Source organism: Phaethon lepturus, unplaced genomic scaffold (assembly GCF_000687285.1).
Source record: "Phaethon lepturus isolate BGI_N335 unplaced genomic scaffold, ASM68728v1 scaffold10510, whole genome shotgun sequence".
Taxonomy (NCBI): domain Eukaryota; kingdom Metazoa; phylum Chordata; class Aves; order Phaethontiformes; family Phaethontidae; genus Phaethon; species Phaethon lepturus.
This window is the reverse complement of record NW_010515028.1, coordinates 13,950-35,819: the sequence shown is the minus strand read 5'-3', so window position 1 is coordinate 35,819 and position 21,870 is coordinate 13,950. Positions and strand designations below refer to the sequence as shown.

The 21,870-nt window shown below is 36.1% G+C and overlaps 1 protein-coding gene across 1 annotated transcript in view; it reads right to left on the bottom strand.

The window, feature by feature from the left end:
- LOC104626721 (matrix metalloproteinase-16-like) overlaps window positions 1-21,870 on the bottom strand; it is a gene marked incomplete at both ends in the record, with an annotated part of 39,824 nt that overhangs the window by 4,083 nt on the left and 13,871 nt on the right. The window lies entirely within an intron of this gene.

The window sequence follows — 21,870 nt, the reverse complement described above, 5'->3', positions numbered from 1 at the left end:
ATTAGACACAACTAGAAGTTTTGGCAGTAGAATTATGGCACTCTGTGAGGCAAACAAAAATCAAAGCCAATGGGATTATTTCTATAAACATTTCAGAGCTGGACTTCTGTGGTGTTAATTTTGTCTATTTTTATTCATCTAAAACTTAGTTCAGTATATCTTTCTATGAGTCTTTTGTACAGATTCTGTCTGTAGTCAACCTGTAATATAATGAGAATTTGGAAAAATGTTTTACATCAGAAGAAAGATGCTAGTCACTTGGAGAAGGTCACATCCAGGATATTGCTCATTTTCACTACCTAGGGATGGGAAGAATCATCCTCCAGAAGTGTGTTCCTGTCGCATTGAGAAATGTTCTAGATCAGCATCTTATGCTGAACATCTAACTTTTAGATGGCTGGACTCAAGTGAAACAGGTGCCACCTACAGTAGGTAGTTTCTTGTTGAAAGAGCAGTATAAATAACTAAAGGCCTATTCTGTGGCCTAATAGACAGTTGTATACTGGAACAAGAAAATGTTCAACATATTAATTCTTATCCCATATTCTGTAAATTCTTCAGTTATTTTCCACTGCTGGCACTTTATCTGGAATTCTAATATTGCTTTAATATTAATACTGTTATTATTTATGTTTTATTTTGTATTTTCTATTGTATTTTCTGTTTTATTATTACCGTTTTAATATTAATAATATTAAAAAGTCAAAATTAGCAAAAAAATTATGTATCTATATAGTTACAGAACTTTGAGGACAATAGCATTACTAATTTTTTTAAGTATTTCCTCTTGCTGACACAAAGAAATAAAATTTCTCCCAAATATATATGAAAAGGGAAACACTTGACAGTAGATGTCTTCATGACGATGGAGCCATGCTGATGTTTGTAAAATAAATGTTTGGTTGAAGGCATGGAAACAGTCACAACTAAAACTATGTGCTTAGCTGACAGAGTCTTTTCATGTTTTTCTGATTCTTAATTCGGAAATATGAAAACTAAATGCTCTTGCTCTTTTATTCAGCACAACTGTGCAGAAAAATCATGTCTTTCAAAAAATAATGTGACATAATGTTCTTTCAGAAATGAGAAGTCTTTATCCTATTATTTATAATTATGTGGTTTCCAGACAAAATATTTTCATGGCAATATTTTTTTCTTGGATGCAGTTCTTTTCGTAGTAAAGCAGATTGTCAAAGTGCTGTTGTAACAGGTTTGATAAGCTTGACTGTCCCAGTGACAAATGCTTTTGATATCTGAATCTGCCCTTCTATATGCAGACAAAGCTGATTTTGACATTATCTCATATGAATAATCCACAGCTTCTGTAACTAACCTCAGCATTGGAAGTGATGCACAGAAGCAACTCTGTAAAGATTTTAATTCTGCACTCATAATGGAATAATTAATATAATTTTAAAAAATTGTAGGCTTGCGATGGAAAGATGAAGGAAGAAGATGTCACTGTACTATAACTACTGTACGTGACATGTCTCACATTCTTTTTCAATTCTTTTTTGTGCTTTATGAAAGTTAGAGTTCTAACCCGGGTTTATTAGAATTAAATATTTCTTTGTCTGGCATTAACTCATATATTTAAGATGCATCTTAAGTATATATTTAAGATGCATCTTAAGTATATATTTAAGTTGCATCTTACTTTTGCTTTTCAGAGCTTGTGAAAGGCAAATTTGCCTCCTAGACCCGTGCTTCCTACATCAGTATTAACCAATCTAGGTCCTATATTAATAATTGTACTAATAAATTTGCCATGCCATTTACTGAACAACTTTTAAATAATTTTAAATTAGTAGTATTTGATTCTATCACTACTATTGGGCTGGTCAGTATCAGTAGAACAAAGAGCGTTTTATGTGTGGCATTGAACCTCTACTGTTTGAGGTAGGCGGTCTGGGAAGTGAACTTGTTACAAATTCTAAAATGTCAAGAAACCACAGTTAATCAATAGTCTTGGAAGAATCTACTGCTTCTCTCTATTTTTGCCAGTTACACAATGCATGAAGAATCACTACATCCTTTGGTTATCAGTCCTCACTGACTCCCCATAAAGATCTCCAGAAATTTCCATATTTTGTTCTATGTCAGCTTTGGAGGGGTGTGAATTACATAGTAACAGGGAAATAAATAAAACACACTGTCATCTACTGGCATATCTTCCTTCTGCGATCACTGATAATAAGCATACGGCAGAGTACTTCCAAAGTAGTACTTCTAAACGACAGTGGGACTAAGTCAGAGAACAGATATTACGCAGGGGGTGGCTGTTTCTTAGTATGTCTTTCTCCCTTTGTCTTTTGGATAGGATTGAGTATATATATATATGCACGATATTCAGCTTCAGACTGACACTCTGGTCTTAGTCAAAGTCTAAGTCCAAAAGGTAAGAAGGCAAAAGGACTATGAAAAGTAATTTCCACCTCCTGCAATACAACTTGTAGCCATCAGGGGAGCTATTAAATGTGGTAAAGACAGAGCAGCCCATGCAGCAAATGGATGGGGGGGAAGGGAGAAGGTCACAGGAAAGAGCTGGGAGAATAATGTTCTTGCCTGGGGTGACAGTGATTTAACAGGGAACATATTTTTTACTTATACTTAAATAGCCCCATTATTCATAACTATTTCCATCAAGAGTCATGACTGTCTCCAGGGCATCCTGAATTTAAACTGACCCAAATAACTTAATGCAGTTGAAACTGAGGTTTAAACCAGTTCAAGATGTGTTGTCTGAGACGAACGCAGGTAGGACTTACTACTGGTTTAGTTTCCATCCGTTTTCCTTTGCATATAATTAGATTTCTCCAATTAGGCAACAATTACTCAGTCCCTCTGCTTTTAAGGGCAGGCTTGCCTTGAGCATCTCACTGTTACTGTAACTAGCTACTGCGAGTGCAGAAGGATTACCCTGAGTGCTCAGTCTTTCTTTCCAGGCTGCACAGAAGTGTCCTTGTGACTGCAAGGTTGATAGTAAGCCAACTTCAGTTCCTTGGCCAGTGGTCAGAGTAAGATAAAGGAGTGTAAAGGCAAGTGAACATTGACACCAGCTCAGGCTAGCTTTGTTATCATACTGACATTGGATAGAATCTTTTAAAGATTTTCAGTCCCATCATTGAAGGAGAGGGTCCCAAATTATTCTATAGTTCAGTATACATTACCCAAGTAGAAACATATATTTCACTCCACTTGGCAAAATGAAGCACCATTGCAAAACTTTAACAAGTCATAAGTAACAGCATTAAACTGCGTATGACTATGATGACTTTTAAACTAAAAGTTGTCACTGCAGGATATACAATGGTGAATATTCGTTGTGATAGTCTCAGTTATATCTTGTTATATTTATCTATGGAGTAGTAGGGAAATACTGGAAAATATATTTCACAAGTCCAAAACTTGTACATCTCTGGTCTTATGTTCCCCATTAGCATGGAGATTTGGAATAGAATGGATATAAGCTCAAAAAGACTGTGATTGTTTTTCTCATTTTATCTCAAGTTTGATTTCACAAGAAAAAAAAAAAAGATACTGCGTGTGAAGAACCAAGACAAAATTATTATTTTCATACTGACACTTTCCTCTGAGGTTATAAACTATTTTAGGCACTAAATCTGCCTGTCTTTACAATCACTGCCCATACTCCAGAATATAAATATCTATTAATAAATCAAATATTCAACAGACAGCACTGTAGACCATGGTGTATGGGGAAGCCTTTCCCTGTAGCTAGTATATACACTATTTTTCATGTCCACAGATAAACAAAGCTAGTATGTTTGTCCACAGCTAGCTACTAAGAAACCCTAGATATAAAGATATTAATTCCTGTTTTAAATGGTATGTGAATTTAATTTATAAAAGCGGTACCCTAATGCCTTAGCAAGACTTTGATTCATCATTCGGCCATCTTTCTAATGCAGCACTAAATTACACCTCAAGGCATGTCACTTGGTTCTTCTCCTTGACATGTGACAGTAACTGCTACAACACATTGTGAGCTCAAGAGTTGTCCATCATTTAAATGTCATGTGACCTCAATTTTGAAGACTTTCCAATCCAGAGAAAAACAAAAAATCTAGACACTGAATTTCAAATGACAAATTAACTGGAAAATTACAGAAAAGTTTTATACATGGACATACACTGTTTCTTCATTTTTCACGTGATGCAGAGAGATGATTTCAGATTAAATCCATATAAATCTGAAATATAAATCTGTACAAAACAGACTTCTATTACAGCCCTATTATGAGCAGGACAGTACCTCAAAGTCAGTCTTACAGTTCATTAGAAGATATTACACACACGCTACCCATGAACTTGTGTCCAATGTACTTAGAATTGCCATTTTCATTATTCTGTTCATTTGTACCATTGACTCATCAAACCAAGGCTGCTAATCCCAACCAGCTGAAATGCTGCAAACTTTAGAGTAAAATTTTTATGTTACATAGCATATAGAAAGAAAGAAAAGAAGAAACAAAAAGAAAAAAAGGTTTTATATCTTTGTTATTACTATTCTTTCCAGACAGGACAGAATTTTGGATGTGCTATTTCAACAGTAAGTGATAAAAGAAGATTCTTTCTCCCTCTGACCTTATTGCAGTACAGAGGAATTGAGCATATACATTATGTATGCACTTACATAAGCACCATATATGCATATATATGATATACAGAGAGTATACATGGACCCAAATATGAATCATGGGCATACTCTTACCCAAATAAAGGTGCCACATTTTCCAGTCTAAGAAATCATATACAGTTACTTGGCATTATCTCAAACTTCTGTCATTGGCAGTGAAATTTGGTAGCTTGGTGGTTATTTTGGAAAGAAAGTTTTGCTAAAAGATGAAGCTGAGATCGTGCAGTATCTTTGAAAAATGAAGAGCAAAACTAAACTGTGTTTTGAAATAAAAATGTATCATATATAATATACCCATTTTCTGTATGAACTTAGTGTATCTATTTTGTGCACACTATTTTGAACGATTATATTTCAATAACATATATATATTTAGCCTTTTTTCCATTGTGACAAAAGAGAATGACATAAAAATATATTTCTTCCACTCTTATTATGTACACTAACATATACACTAAAACTTTGCAAGTTGACTTACTGATACATATATATATTTGCAGACAGAAGGGGAGGTAGAAGCAGAGACATATTAATATGCTGTGTATAATTTAGTATACCTACACCCACATGTGTATATTTTTTAAAAACTATTTTATTTTCAAAAGATCAACAGATTAGTGCAAAATTTAAACTTGCTTGCTTTAAAGGGGCTATTCCTGTAGGGTAAGACTGTCTTCAGGTTACTCAGTGATCACTGATGAGTTATGATAAGGACATGTGAGTTTAGAGGTATGTATGCCCTTCCTGGCAGTATTCTACAGATTCTGCATACTGTGGGCATAATTTAGAAGAAGTCTGGAGCCTGATAAATAACACAGTTAAAAGGAGCCCACACTCTTTTATAATACAGACCAATCTGTAATTTAGAAAGCAAGGACATGCAAAAGGTAAGAATTTATGCCTTACTACTTAGATTTATTACCGAGTACTTTCTACAACTTTCTAGTAAATTGCTTGAAACGGGTAGAATTAGTTACTTAAAATATTCTTAATTTTCTTTCAAAAAAGCATGGATGTAGTGATACTTACACTTCGTTTCTCACAGTTTCAATGACTAGTAGTGAAAAATTTTGCAAACTATTCTGACTAGTGAATAAATACCAACTTCTCCAAAGAGTGAGAAGTGAAGCAGCTGGAGATGGTCCTATGGGACATAAAGATGGCACTTTCTAAAGAAGACACAGAGCTTGCTGCTTCCCAAAAAGGTGTAAATATGATGGTATGTGTTCCTTCAGCAAATATAATGCTTACGGCTTCATATCACACTTTGAGGAAACCTTGCTGTCACAGTGAACCTAACAAACTAAGAAAAACTACACGTATACTGAATCTCTAGCTCGTGGGATTAATTCTTCATGACTCAGGTCCACTACTGAATTTGTATACTATCCTCGAATTACATTTTTATTGTATTAGTAATAAAATCATATTGACTAACAGACTGAAATGTTTTATTTTTCTGTGTTTTCATGATCATCTTTAGATAATAATTATTTTAAATAAATTAAATTAACATTGTAATGGAATTTTGCATTTTATTAGAAAAGAACTTAATAAATTAATTTCTCTCAGCAAGTTCACACCAATAAAAATGGTTGAAAATGCAATAATCATTCTCATAACATTACAAATGACCAGGTTGTTAAATAACATTTACGCTATTTTTCCAGTAGTCTCAATGCAATTACAAATGTTGCAAATACTATAGCAGGCTTATCTATTTATACTCTTTCCTTTCTTCTCTTTGTTTCTGTTTTTAGTTGTTGCTGTGGGAACAATAAGCTGGAGAAATATTTAAAACTTCTTTCTGAAGGCTGTGAGAATGAACACATGCTGGGATTGAAGATTTGGATATGTGCATGAAAAAAACATGTATCACACAATTCTCAGCTATTCAACATAGTCTTGTTCCTGAGGGTCATTCATGAGAAGGAAATGGACATCTTTCTGCCACTCCTGAGTAAGTGCCAGTCTGGGTGAGAATAAACGTAAAAGGACCTTAATAGCGCATGAGTCCATATTAAAATCAAATCCTTGCCTTTGAGAAAAACAAGTGTAGGTTTTGTCTCTAAGCCACTCAGCTAAAATGCTGACATGTTAACTCTGTGGCTGCTTTTGTTTTGAAGGGATGATTTTTTTTTTCTTCATTTTCCCTAATGTCCTGTCTGTCCTACTATAAAGAAATATTTGTACTTACTAGGAGGAAGGTCAAAGGCAAGCTGCCAATATTCACAATAGATGTAACTTGCCATGGGGTGGAAATCTTAAAGGGTCTTACATATCACTGAAATCCCCACAATAGAATGTATATAGAACTTACTTTATGTCTAAATATTCTGTTGGCTCTATGCAGAGATAAATTTTTACCCTGTGCCAGTTAAACTACTGAGAGTAATTATATTATCCTCTAACTTAACTCACATTAAAGCCATCAAAACCAGGTTATGATTCTTACCCTATCATTTATCTACTTAATATGTACATATGACTTTAAGATTTTTTTAAAGAGAAAGTTACATAGTGTTGTATATATATTTGGGAATTTTATACGCACAGTTCTTCCTTCACTGTTATTTTGCTTGTTTAATTCCTATTAAGAAAAAAATGTCAAGATAGAATTGTTGATTTTTTTTTTTTTCCTTTGGGCTGGTGATAAAAGAAATGGGACTTTTAAATCCTAATTGGCAAAGTGATTAGGAGAAGAAAAAAAAATCATTAGAAGTTCTCTGATCTGAAAAGCAGTTAGGTTTTCTAAGAAGTCTGCAGACTTCAAAGGGAGACCTGATCCAAGTGTGTACCATATTCTAAATTGAGACAACTTCAAACCGGGGATCATATATATGGAGGAAGTGACAAATCTGCTACTTTGGCTTTACTTTGTTAAAATTTACTCCTATGAAATGCTCTGATCTATTGGATAATCTGCTACTATTTGTGGGTATATCCATATAGCTGTTTGTTTCACTCTAGCTAGAGGAACCACTGTGAGCCTCTCTAGCACTGAGAGAATACTGTGTGTTCGGCACTAGCAACTCTTGGCACTTGTCAGCGGGGAGATGCCTCAGCACCCGCCGTGGAGCGGCAGCCGCCAGCATGGAAGATTGCAGAGGGCAGAGCAAAGGTTGCTGAAGAGGCCAAGATGGTTTTGCAGCCACGCCATCCTCCTGGGCTTGCCAGCAGAGGAAAGCCTGTGCAAGAGGATGCTTATGGAGGAAGAGGAAGGCAGGAGCTGGCTGTCCCTGCCAAAGCGCAGGATTGCTTGGGCACATGAACGCTAGCCAGGGCAGCGGTCAGCCCGGGCACACTTTCCCTTCTGTGAGTCAGGAGCTCACAGGACCCCAGCCCGGGGGGACAGCGGCTGGCACAGGCGGGGAGAAGTGGTAACGCCAGAGGTCCCGTGTCTGATGGCTCTCAGACCAGAGCTTCCCACTGGAAAGAGGGAGCGGAGCACGGAGGCACTGGGGGTCACCGCTGCCAGCCAGGGCAGCGGTCAGCCCGGGCACACTTTCCCTTCTGTGAGTCAGGAGCTCACAGGACCCCAGCCCGGGGGGACAGCGGCTGGCACAGGCGGGGAGAAGTGGTAACGCCAGAGGTCCCGTGTCTGATGGCTCTCAGACCAGAGCTTCCCACTGGAAAGAGGGAGCGGAGCACGGAGGCACTGGGGGTCACCGCTGCCACAGCCGCTTGGCCACGTCCCACCCTCAGGCAGATCTGGGTCTGTTCTCTCCACCTCTGCCAGCACCCATGGCCAGCCCTGCCGGTAATACAAGTGATCGTTAAAAGCACAAACCAGCTAAGGACTGACTCTTGGTGTATGCTGTAGTTGCTAACTCTTCCTGAAGTGCAGGAACTAATCTTTTTACTGCTTTGCTAGCACTGCTAGCTGGGGTCCGTACGTAGCGACATTAATCCTACATCACTGCCATATCTTCAGTTTCCTCAATACCCGGTGACAATCCCGTTTCCTCGTACTTACATTGTATCAGTTCCTAAACTGCATCAAGGGTAACTAGAAGTATGTTCACACATTACCATATTACCGACTACGCATTCAAATTTAAGTGGTGCAATCCATTTGTGAATTACCATATTTAGACCAAGAGGAGAGTGTTTGTCCTGCCACACCGAGTGGGACGGGGAGAGCCTACAGCAGAATTTACCTTTTCTGAGTGTACTACTAACTGTCCCCAAAACAGACACCTCTGCTGCTGAGACAGATTTCTTTGGACCTCAGTTGGTGCTGTTATTTGAAAGTACTTATCACTTCAGTTCTCCTCTAATCTGAAATTACACGTGATTCAACATCACTGGTGGAAGTCATCTAGCTACAGAATACTGTAACACCAATGTCTATACCTGCACCTTTCATAACCAGTGATGAGAAACAGGTATTTCAGGACATGATTCATCTAGTTTATTTTAGACATCTACTTCAGGATGTGACAAGGAAGGCAATATATCTCTCCTTTAACTCTGAAGGGACTCTATGAGATTAACTCAGATATAAACATCAACATATGGTCAGATTAATTCCACCTCCTCAAGTCTTCTGGCTTCTGACTTAGGTATTTTCATTTAAATCAGAGACAAAACATTAATTATAAAAGTGCAGGATATGGACTTAAGTGATATGTGTACAAAACCAGGAAGAATTCATCATTGACTTGAACTGAAGACTTAAATCTGCCCACTACAAAAAAAAAAAAAAAAACCAAAACAATTTTGCACAATACAATATTGTTCTTTTAATTTAGCTGGTTCTTTTTGATTTTTCTGTTTTCATTTTTTTTCCACAACTTGATGTTTTAGCTGTAGATGTTTTCAGGTATTGGTGTTAGCTGCTCAGCACTTTTTGAAACCCAAGCCACTTAGGAAGGAGTCTAAATATAGATTAAAACCATTTTGGCCTCAAGAACATATGGCTTGAGCATTTTGAAGTGAAGAATTATCAGGGTAAAGCACAAATTATTCTCCAGGCTTGAGAACACAGATATTGTAGAAAATCTTTTATTAGTTAGTCACATACTATTCTTAAAAAATTAATATATAGTATTACTTCATATTTTAGGGTTACCTTACAATCTTCTACTTTTGCAAGAGCAAAACATTAAATTTCTGCCTAATAAATAAATATGTAATTACTGTAAAAGTCTTGTCTCATTCTCTCAGGAAACCATGGCAACATCCACAGTAATTGGCAACATGATTTCTCAGATGCTGTTTCCCCCTGAAAAGACAGGGGAAAGGAGAGGGCAGCGCAGTAATAATATTTTATAGAACATCTTTGGGAAAAGTCAGATGTCCTAAAGCTGCTGTCTTGGTGAAAAAGAATCCATGAAGTGGTCCTAGCAGCAAACAGAGACTTGAAAATCTCTGGATCACATAGGAGTTGGAGTGCTAAAGCTGGTGCCTTCTTTAAATGACAGAAATGCCACTTTCTGTTTAAAGGGACAATCTGAGGATCATAGATAGTTTCTCTTTCCTAAATTATTTCTATTAGCAGATAAGACTGAAAAGAAAAAAAAATAATTTCAAGCCATTAATTCATTAGGTAATTTTTTAGTTGTAAACTAATTTCAACTTATTTACAACAATAAAGATGATTTTCTCTTTTTTTTACCCAGCATGTTTGATAGTATGGTTTTTCACAAGCTCTCCATGGCAAGTAATCTTTCAAGAACCTGAAATTCTGTCTCTGGTGTGAAATCTTAAAGGTTCTAAGGTAGTTTCTTTATTATTAGCATTAGTTTTATTAGTATTATTTTTATATCATACATTTTAAAGGAACATTGTCTTTTTGTAAACTTATAAAAAGATGCATAGGGGATAAGGAAAACAAACACTGGAATATGTTAAACACTTTCTTTTTTTTCCCCCTTCTCCATAACTTTCTGTCATGTACAAGAAGTATATGAAGCTCTCTCAGATTCAGGACTCGAACTTAAAATCTGCTACGCTTCTTTCTAAGGCAGAAAGGTTAAGGTAGGAGCTAGGTTTATTTATTTGTTGAGTGTGAAGGTGTTACTTTTTTTTTGTAATTGTCATTCCCACACAGTAACCATCTGTGAGGTGTTGTGGGGTCATAAAAAGGGGCTGGCCCACATTTTATGTATGTACTCATTCAAAATACATGTTTGTTTTTACAAAAAAGCCTTCCAAATGCTCTTTTTTAGCATACTGCAGGGAAAAATAAGAAAAAAAACAAACACAAAAAGAACCCCAACATCATTAGTTTCAACTTACTAATAATTTTAACAAACATTTTTAAACTAAATTTCCCCATATTAACTCAGTACTCTTAAAATACTAATATGAGTGACTGATGAAATGAATTCTGTTTGGGAAGATATACTGATCTTCGTTGTTGTATAAACACTTATTTGGGACAAAGATATCTTAGAAAAAAAGAAAAACAGTTCTTTTTCTGTGAATGTAGGTGCAATAGTTGCCAAAATTGTCTGCAAGGATCCATTCTGCCTTTCAGCTAGATGTTTCTTTGGCAGTAAAGTTGATGTAACAGACAAAGTGAACTTTCCTCATTTATTTCCATGCAAAGTCAGCCAGCTTTGTTTTAAGACTTGTCGTTAGCCATAAGATCGGCTAACTGGTCACAAACTGAGGCAGATGACAAATGCAAGCTGTTTGTTCTACTGGCCCTGGTATGTGGGAAATAATCTCCAGTTGCAGTTTGAATAGATAACTGAGTTTGCAACTTCCCTAACTACTCCACATAGGCTTGCAATGATCTATACTTACCTACACCGTGATGGAAGAAATATGCAATTTAGTGGCTCAGGTTATATTGCATTTTTTGGTTTACAACCTGCATCATGACCATCTCTGGCAATTAAGTCACAGTGTAAATAGCACCTTGCTTTTATAGACACAAAAAGCACAATGTAAGATGTGCATAACAGTCTACATTTCCATTGTTTTAATTAAGACTATCTCAAAGTCTGTTTTCTTGACATATTCTTCAGCCTGTGTTTCAGTTTGCAGAATAGTGCACTTGGCAATGTTAGGCCAAGAAGGAAGCTGAGAACGTGATATTGCACACTGATATCCCCTGGGATGTATTAAAAGCAGCCAGCTAAACACACATCTAGGACATGGGGCTGGATTCATCCACAAGACTGCTTTCACTGATTGCCAGCATTTAACAGATTTCCCTTTTAATGATATGTAAATGAAGCACTTTTTTCAAAGCCAAAAGGGTGGTCCATGAAAACAATCTCACCAAAAACAATAAAATGAGGTCATTACCTTGCCAACAGATAATATTTTCCATCATCTGGCTTCGTCAGTAAATGGGATCTAGCAGACATTTCTTCTCCTATCTCTATAGTCCTGTGTTCAACGACTGACTCCTCACAAGCCAGCCAGGGACATTTATGGTTTATTTTTAAATAATTTTCCATCTCTTCAATAACTTAAAGGGATCTTTCTATCCTCAAGTGCAGCTTTGCATCTTATGATAATACTTTCAAGTACACATTTTATGCAGCAGACACTAAATGTTTCAGAGTTACCATTTTATGTAAGATCTTGAGATGACTGGATATGGAACAGGTGGGCATATGCACACCAAGCAAGTAAAATCCATGGAAGGTTTGGGAAGTTAGAGGACAGATTACCCTTTTAAGTTCTAATCGGGACAACATGCGCTTACTGATGGGGAAAGACTAGTTTGCTTTTTAAATACTGGAAGCCTTGAGGTTTAGCAGAAGAAAGTATTATCTGTGTTAGTTGACACCTGAATTAAATTGGATTTCAGAGGGAATGGTGGAATGAAAAAAATCAATCGTTACTCCATTTGTCTTCAACTCGCAAAGTTCTTTTCAATGTTATCCTGGAATCTTCATCATTGTTCAGTGTTATAAACGTAATAGTTGCGTTTTGCCATCTTTTATAATATTGTTAATTCTCTCATTTTGCATTCAAATAGTATCATACAATCATAGAATAGTTTGGTTTGGAAGGGACCTTTAAGGTCATCTAGTCCAAACCCCCTGCAATGAGCAGGGACATCTTCAACTAGATCAGGTTGCTCAGAGCCCCGTCCGACCTGGCCTTGAGTGTTTCCAGGGATGAGGCATCTACCACCTCTCTGGGCAACCTGTACCAGGGTTTCACCATGCTTATTGTGAAATATTTCTTCCTTCTATGTAGTCTAAATCTACTCTCTTTTATTTTAAAGCCATTACCCCTCATCCTATTGCTACAGGCCCTGCGAAAAAGTCTGTACCCATCTTTCTTATAAGGCCCCCTTTAAGTACTGGAAGGCTGCAATAAGATCTCCCTGGAGCCTTCTCTTCTCCAGGCTGAACAACCACTATTCTCTCAGCCAGTCCTACTAGGAGAGGTGTTCCATCCCTCTGATCATTTTGGTGCCCTTCCTCCTGATCTGCTCCAACAGGTCCATGCCTTTCCTGTGCTGAGGTCCTCTGAGCTATACGCAGTACTGCAGGTGGGGTCTCACCAGAACAGAGTAGAGGGGCAGAATCAGCTCCCTTCACCTGCTGGACACCTCTTTTGATGCAGCCCAGGATACGGGTGGCCTTCTGGGCTGCGAGCACACATTGCCAGCTCAGGTCCAGCTTTTTGTCTACCAGTACCCCAAAGTCCTTCTCAACAGGGCTGCTCTCAATCCCTTCATCCCCCAGCCTGTACTGACACTAGGGGTTGCCCCGACCCAGGTGCAGGACCCTGCACTTCGCCTTGTTGAACCTCATGAGGTTCACACAGGCCGACTTCTCAAGCTTGTCCAGGTCCCTCTGGATGGCACATGTCCTTGAGGCATGTGAACTGCACCACTCAGCTTGGTGTCATCTGCAAACTTGCTGAGGGTGCACTGTCTATGTCATTGATGAAGGATCCCAGTATGGGCCCCTGAGGGACACCAATCCTCACCAATCTCCATCTAGACATTGAGTCTTTGACCACTACCTTCTGGATGTGACCATCCATCCAATTCCTTATCCACCCAGCAGTCCACCCATCTAATCCATATCTCTCCAATTTAGAGGGAAAGATGTTGTGGGGGACTCTGTCAAAGGCGTTACAGAAATCCAGATAGATGACAGCCATAGCTCTTCCCTTGGCCACTGGTGTAGTCACTCCATCATAGAAGGCAACCAGGTTGGTCAGGAAGGACTTGCCCTTGGTGAAGCCATGCTGGCTGTCTTGAATCATATCCCTGTCCTCGATGTGCCTTAGCATAGCCTGAATGGATCCATGAGCCTGAATAGAGTCAGTTTAAAATAGAATTTGTGCTTCCTTAACCTTACTACTACATATAAAGCTGTAACTCAACAGGCTAGGTCTCGTTATCCTGGAAACAAGATATGACAAAGGTCCAGAAAACTATAAATGGCATAGATAAAATTATTAGGCAATTACTTCTTCAAATATGAGCACCAGTCTACCTAAAGTGAATTTGTCTATGGCATGTTCAAAATTCAGAAACACGTAGTTTTTCACATCTGTTTAAATTATAGAACACATTGCCACAGGATGTTGTGGATACCAAATGCTTGCATGAGTTCAAAAAGAGATTACACCAATTCATGAAAGGAAATCCCTCAAAGGCTATTAAACACAAAAATATGGCCTGTGGCTCAGAAATTCAATGATCCACAGATTGCTGGAAGCTAAGAGGGAATATGCAGGGGTTTTGTTGCCATATGTTTGCCTTGCTCTTATTCTCTTCCCTATGTATCTGTTAATAACCATAACTGGGGATAGGATATTTTGTAGGATAACCTTTGATCTGAACCCATGTTGGCAATTCTGTGTTTAAAAGTATATATACAAGTATAATACAAGACAATTTCAATGAAGATATTAATATTTTACATCTTCATCCTAGTACTGAACTGGAAAATAAACATGTGACAACTGCAAGGTCAGACAGATAGAATCTGATATTGATAAGAGCTTATTAAAAATATAATTAATTAATTAATTAAGAGCACTACACTTTATGAAATTAAAGTCATGCTAATATTGTAACACAGAGCTTCCTTTAATCTGAAATGCTCACCTTTCTTTATACCTAACCATAGTATATGAGATGAGCACGGTTTGAGACACAGAGCTCCCTTAGGAGACAGTTTTCAACTCCACTGGTTCGTATTTCCAGCAGCATATATCTCCTGCACTGTGTCAACCACACCAGCAGCCAAAATAAATTTACTACAAGTTGATCTATGTAGTTCAGAGATCAGGATTTTCATAATTTTTTCTTGGCTGCCAACACAGTGCCCAGAGCAGAATCTATGCACTAACTAGAGTCCAAGTACGTTACACTAGATACTGTATTTGCATTAGGTCCAAGAAGCTTTTACTTGGCAATCTACAAACAGCATGGTACAAAGTGACAGGTTTGTTTTTTTTCTTTTGATTGCCTGCAAAACTTGAATATTTTTTTGAATGATGGAGAGTTAACAAAAAAATTATTGAATTCTTAAAGTTTTGGTTTTGCTTTTCTGAAAACACAGCTTCATGTGTTATACAAGTTACAAATATTCCATGTAAATATAAGCGCTCTGTGGTAATATTCTCCTTACATTTAAATGTAACTGTACCTGAAAAAAATCTATTACTTCTGTAATGGAGTTTCACTTGCTATTATGTATTGTATATAGTATATATACAATACATATTATATATGTATATATATGTATATATACATATATATACATATATATATGTATATATTGTATATAGGAAGAACTGGTTTCTGCACAATTTCAGTATGGTACAGTGGCTGCCTTGGTAAATTTGCCACAGAGGTAAAAAATCATGCATTTTACTTTGATTTCTGTTTCTCTTGCAGATATGAATACGAAGATAAGAGTATCAAACTACCATTACTAATATACTGTGTTTATCTAAGGAGAAATTAAACTTAGTTTTTGCCAAATATTTTCTGCCACTGGAAGACACAGTTGTATGGTCAGGTTTGAGCCAGTAGTTGGTACATTAAGCATCATGTCTAATGTGCTTGAAATCTAAGCTCCCAAGAAATCCTTGTTTTCCCCAAGAGCTCCTTCTAAATCTTGCTCTGTTTTAAAAAGCTGCACTTGTGTAAGTAGGTCAATCTTAAATTAATCTAGTTAAAAGTAGTGCACTCTTCATTCAAGCTGCTTTAACACTCCCTTAAATAGGCTTAGATGCATTCAGTAATTTCTCAGAAAAAATAACTGCTTTAAACAAGGTTTAAACTAAGTTAAGTGCATGTAGCGAGACAAATGTGAAATCAATGTTGATAAACTGATGCAATTTTCGAAATAGAGGCAAGAGTTTAGGCCTTATGTTAAAGATGTTTACCTTCTAACAGATAGCAAAAATGTTTTCATACATCCTCAGGCGAAGAAAGGAAATATATAAATTAAGAAGCTGGATGTATGAATGTGTGATGATATGTATTAGTAATGTATTTTGCTCTCTATTAGAGAATGGTGTATATATTTCATCCATTATGGCCCCTTCTCTGAATGTCTTCCTTTCTGCTCTCTCTGCCATAATTTTTAGGATTCCATTTGAGAGCTTTCCTATATTTAATAGAAACCACGTTTATAATAAATCATTCAATAAATCCAGGGAAAAGATATTGGTGGAAAAATATGTAAGGTGATAGTGAGGAAGAAGAACAGATACATCTCAGTCATTATTCCCAACTGACAGGAATAGCCTGTGTTCATTCAGCATGCAGGTAGCAGTGACTATTAACTGCTAAATTCATTAGAGTCCTTTCTTTCCCTGCCATTACCTGCCAAAATGAAACTTCTGAGCATAGTCACTAGTTAAGGAACCTGGCTTTGATGGGTTGCGTTGCCAGGGAATATCAGAATGTTACACAAGCTTGATCCAGGAAAAAGCCATTGGGGTTTGCCAACAAAACTATTCAAGATACACAGATTTCTAAAGATGAGACAGCTTTCTCTGAAGTCACTGTTCAAAAGACTGTTTTCAGACTCTTCATCTGTCCCTCTCAGGTCTTACTTCAGAAATGGTGAAGGGTCTGAGACTCATTTAGCTTTTGAAACTGCCTACTTTTAAATTACTGAGAAAACTACAAACTAAACTGGGAATAGTTCTTGTCATCTCTGAGACTGTACAAGGGATTCCTCAGAAAAACCCAAGCCAAACACACAAAAGTCCAAACAAGCAAATAACACTTCCCCTCCAAAATACAGCAGCTAATGATCCTATAATAAAGGACATATATCTACTTTATCACTTCAGAAGCAGCCCCCACTGTTGTAGACTGCATTTAGCAGCTCTCGGATCAAATGTTGCCTTCTCTTTCTCAAAGTTCTGTTATGGATCATAGGCGACCTTCGGCACAGGAATGAGGCAATGAAATAAAACCTATTGAGATTTTACAGAGTTACAGAGTACTGTATATAATACACGCTTTGACTTCTTTCTAATATGCATTTTCTGAAGTATACATAGGAAAACTGGCCTACTGAATTATTTTAGGATTTTATTACTATATGCTATTAAGAAGGCAGAGTTGCAAGGTAAGTCCTATTCCTAATTGTGTCATTGTAGAAAGGCACCTTCCATTTTTTCCAGTAGCCAACATCTATGCTCAGCAGATACTATTAACAGCTTTCACAAGACCGTTGCTCAAAGTTAGAACAAAATATGGAGAATATAAGTAGAAACAAATAATTGCCAGTCTTATCCTATCTTATGATAGGGAAAACATCTTATGTATAAGACCTTGTGAATGTGTATGGGCCATCATGCTGCAGTAACTTGGAGGATAGGGGAGGAGGACACTGTAGGCTCTGAGGCTTAACATAATGAAGCAGATCTTTCAGAAATCTAGCACACTACTTGTTCTACTACAATCTGACACTTCAACCTCTAATTTGCTGGAGTGTGTCCAGAGAAAGGCAAAGAAGTTGGTGAAGGGTCTAGAGGACAAGTCTTATGAGGAGCAGCTGAGGAAACTGGGATTGTTTAGTCTGGAGAAGAGGAGGCTGAGGGGAGACCTTATTGCTCTCTACAACTACCTGAAAGGGGGTTGTGGTGGTCTCTTCTCCCAAGTAAGTAGCGATAGAACAAGAGGAAATGGCCTCAAGTTGCACCAGGGGAGGTTTATACCAGATATTAGGAAAAATTTCTTTACTGAGAGAGTGGTCAAACTTTGGAACAGGCTGCCCAGGGAGGTGGTGGAGTCACCATCACTGGGGATGTTCAAAAAATGTGTGGACATGGCACTTCAGGACATGGTTTAGTGGGCATGGTAGTGTTGGGTTGATGGTTGGACTTGACGATCTTAAAGGTCTTTTCCAACCTTAATGATTCTGTGATTCTGTAATTATATTGCAGTGCATAAAAAAATTTCAATGCTGCACATACAGTAATTGACAGATTAAGATAATATATGGGACAGTCTTGTAAGGCTGGTAAGAGCTCCACTTTCAGTTTTGGTACGGGAAGACAGGGCATAGGATGGGATTCTTCTGCTAGCTACTAGAAAATTTACTACAGAGACAGTCCCTATCCTCCCAGCTCCCTGGCAGTGACCTGAATTTCATCAAATTGATTTGAAATATTGTAATTGAAAAAAATACTTTGAAAAATATTTTTGTTGAGGATTTTGACAATACAGTATCTCCAAAATATTGCCACTCTTAGCAAGAAGTCATTGTCCTTTTCTGGATTTAGATACATTATTCATTGTCCATAAATTTTTCTTTCAAAAAATGAGGCGATATATATCACCTAAATGGATTGGAGTCATAGGAACAATGAAATCTCTCCCTAGCCTCAAGACTGGTATATTAAGAGTTCTTCCTTTTTCTTTTTTTCTCAACTTCATTTTCTTTCCATCACTTAAGTTCAGAAGAAAATAAAGATTTAAAGTTTTTCTTAATAAGTGCTGATTTTTCAGATAGGTACTTATGTAACTTGATTTTCATCTCCAGTTAGTTCTTTTCTCTGTTTACACCTTTAAGTGTACATATTGTGAAATGTTTTCCTGCAATATTCCTATCCTTTCTGATTTGTTATTTCTGAGCAATGTTTCACCTTTAACATTTGTTTTCTCCATTCTCTTCTTCTACTACAGTTGCCAAGCGTTACCAAAACACTACCAAAACCTAGGAGCACATGGTACCTCATAAGATGCATGAAGAAATCATCCTGTCCCAAATAATTCACAAAACTAAGACTCTCATCTCACATTGAAGCCTGGATAGGCAGACCAAAAAGGAAATGGGGTCTACTATAGGTGAAAAGGCCTACTTTCCACAGAACTAGAAAAGAAGATGTCCTAAAAGAAGATATCCTAAAAGAACAAGTGGAACATGAAAGCTGACTGGAGGAAGGCTACAGACCGATGCATACACACACTTTGTCCAAAGTATTGGAAGGTAACCATTGCCCTACCTTGCAAAAAAAAGCAAACACCTTTTATCCTCCAGTATATCCCTCCTTCCTTATCAAAAGAAATTCTGTCCTTGCTTCCATTGCTCCCCTGTGATGACAAGTTTCTTGTCCTTCTTTCTGGCCAATACTTCTGGCATCGCCTGCAGCACTATGGAAGGAAATTCGGAAAAAAGATCTCTACGGTTCAGCAGGAGTGAAGGTACCAGCTGTACTCTGCTTACAGAGTATTATAAAAGAATTACATTACTTTAGAGAGCCTGCAAGTGTTAAACTGTATGACAGGAGTTTTCTTCCTGAGTGACAGGCCCATTAGTCTTTACTCCTACAAGAGCCTTATTTATTCTTCAGAATGAGGGAGGAGTCAAATCACAGATCTCTTCCCCAGAACAAGATTGATAAGATAGGTCTGTGATCCACAGAAACATACGACTGAAGTGAGAACAAAGGAAAGTAGCACTGCACTGTGGAGATTATGTATTTCTATTGGAACTGTCCTGCAGTCTAGAACATTATTAAAACCAAGCAAAACACAAGAAAATCAAGCAAACATGATAAGGGAAAAAAAACCAAAAACAAACACCAAAACACAGACCTAAAGTATGAAGACACTGCAATTAACCTGTCAGGATAAATTACCTTAAGAATTAACAATTCTCAGAATACTGAATTTCTGTATGATTCCTTATTTGGAATGAAAACTATTTTAAAAAGGACAACAGTTTATGAAAGCATTTCAAGAAGTTGCCGGTCTTTTCTGAGGTAGACAGTATGCCAACCATTCTCATTAGCACAGTACAAGCTGGAGAATGAGGCTAATACTTTTCAAGAATAGAATCATAGAATAGTTTAGGTTGGAAGGAACATTTTAAGGTCATCTAGGCCAACCACACTGCAATGAGAAGGGTCATCTTCAAATAGATCGAGTTGCTCAGAGCCCCGTCCAACCTGACCTTGAATGTTGCCAGGGATGGGGCAGCCACCACCTCTCTGGGCAACCTGTGCCAGTGTTTTGCTGCTAAATAAACAAGTTGGCCCATGTTTTCAAATCACTCTGGAGTAATAGCATAAGAATCAGATAAAATCATCCCTTTGGGGTGAGAGTTAACTTAAAAATAAAAATAAACCATCAAATCTTTTTCCTCTTCAATTGAATTTCTAGTAACACTACATGAAGATGACTATTGGACTATCGGAGCAATGAACCTTAAAAAAAATGACACTCGCTTGGGAAAAATTGCTCATACCTAAAATCATAAATATATTTTTCAACCTTCTGCTTTTCAGTGCTCTGAGACTGAGTTCAAGATGATAAGGAACCTAAGAAAGCTGTAAGTCTTTTTTTCCTGTCAATCCCAAATGGCATGCTTGTCTACTTTTTCTACCCGGAAATTTTTTCCGGTCACAAAAAAAAAAAAAAAAAAAAAAAAAAAAAAAAAAAAAAAAAAAAAAAAAAAAAAAAAAAAAAAAAAAAAAAAAAAAAAAAAAAAAAAAAAAAAAAAAAAAAAAAAAAAAAAAAAAAAAAAAAAAAAAAAAAAAAAAAAAAAAAAAAAAAAAAAAAAAAAAAAAAAAAAAAAAAAAAAAAAAAAAAAAAAAAAAAAAAAAAAAAAAAAAAAAAAAAAAAAAAAAAAAAAAAAAAAAAAAAAAAAAAAAAAAAAAAAAAAAAAAAAAAAAAAAAAAAAAAAAAAAAAAAAAAAAAAAAAAAAAAAAAAAAAAAAAAAAAAAAAAAAAAAAAAAAAAAAAAAAAAAAAAAAAAAAAAAAAAAAAAAAAAAAAAAAAAAAAAAAAAAAAAAAAAAAAAAAAAAAAAAAAAAAAAAAAAAAAAAAAAAAAAAAAAAAAAAAAAAAAAAAAAAAAAAAAAAAAAAAAAAAAAAAAAAAAAAAAAAAAAAAAAAAAAAAAAAAAAAAAAAAAAAAAAAAAAAAAAAAAAAAAAAAAAAAAAAAAAAAAAAAAAAAAAAAAAAAAAAAAAAAAAAAAAAAAAAAAAAAAAAAAAAAAAAAAAAAAAAAAAAAAAAAAAAAAAAAAAAAAAAAAAAAAAAAAAAAAAAAAAAAAAAAAAAAAAAAAAAAAAAAAAAAAAAAAAAAAAAAAAAAAAAAAAAAAAAAAAAAAAAAAAAAAAAAAAAAAAAAAAAAAAAAAAAAAAAAAAAAAAAAAAAAAAAAAAAAATCTGGACATTCTTTCAGTACTCCCAGACACAGGCTACTGCAGTAAGGTCATCAGCAGAGCTTGGTCTACCTGATAACGGCAAGTAACCAATCAGCCAAATAGGCACTCTGCATATTCAGATCAACTGCACATACGTTGCTCTCTCTAGAGTTACAATGACATAAGGCTTTTCTCTAGACAATAAATATGACCTAAGATCCATGGTTCATACCTTCTCAGCAATGAAACTGGGAGTTGACAAAATTCTTCAGAAAACTTGCATTGGGAAGATATTTGTTATTTTGCACAAATTTGCACAAATTTTTCAGTCATAAAATATCCTGGGTTTTCTACCTTGATTATTGTGTTCTAACAGGAATATGTCTCCCTCAGAAAAAGTATACATGAGCACACCGAAGTATAGAAGTTATTAAATTTGCAGCATAAATTTCCAGTGATACGTACTAAACTTTCATGACATAGGTAGCAAAACTTTTTTATTATAAAAGTTCAATGCTCTAAAATACATACAATCATATTTTATGTATTTCATGTCGAGGGACCGCCCCTCTATTCCACTCTGGTGAGACCCCACCTGGAGTACTGTGTCCAGCTCAGGGGACCTCAGCACAGGAAAGACATGGACCTGTTGGAGCAGG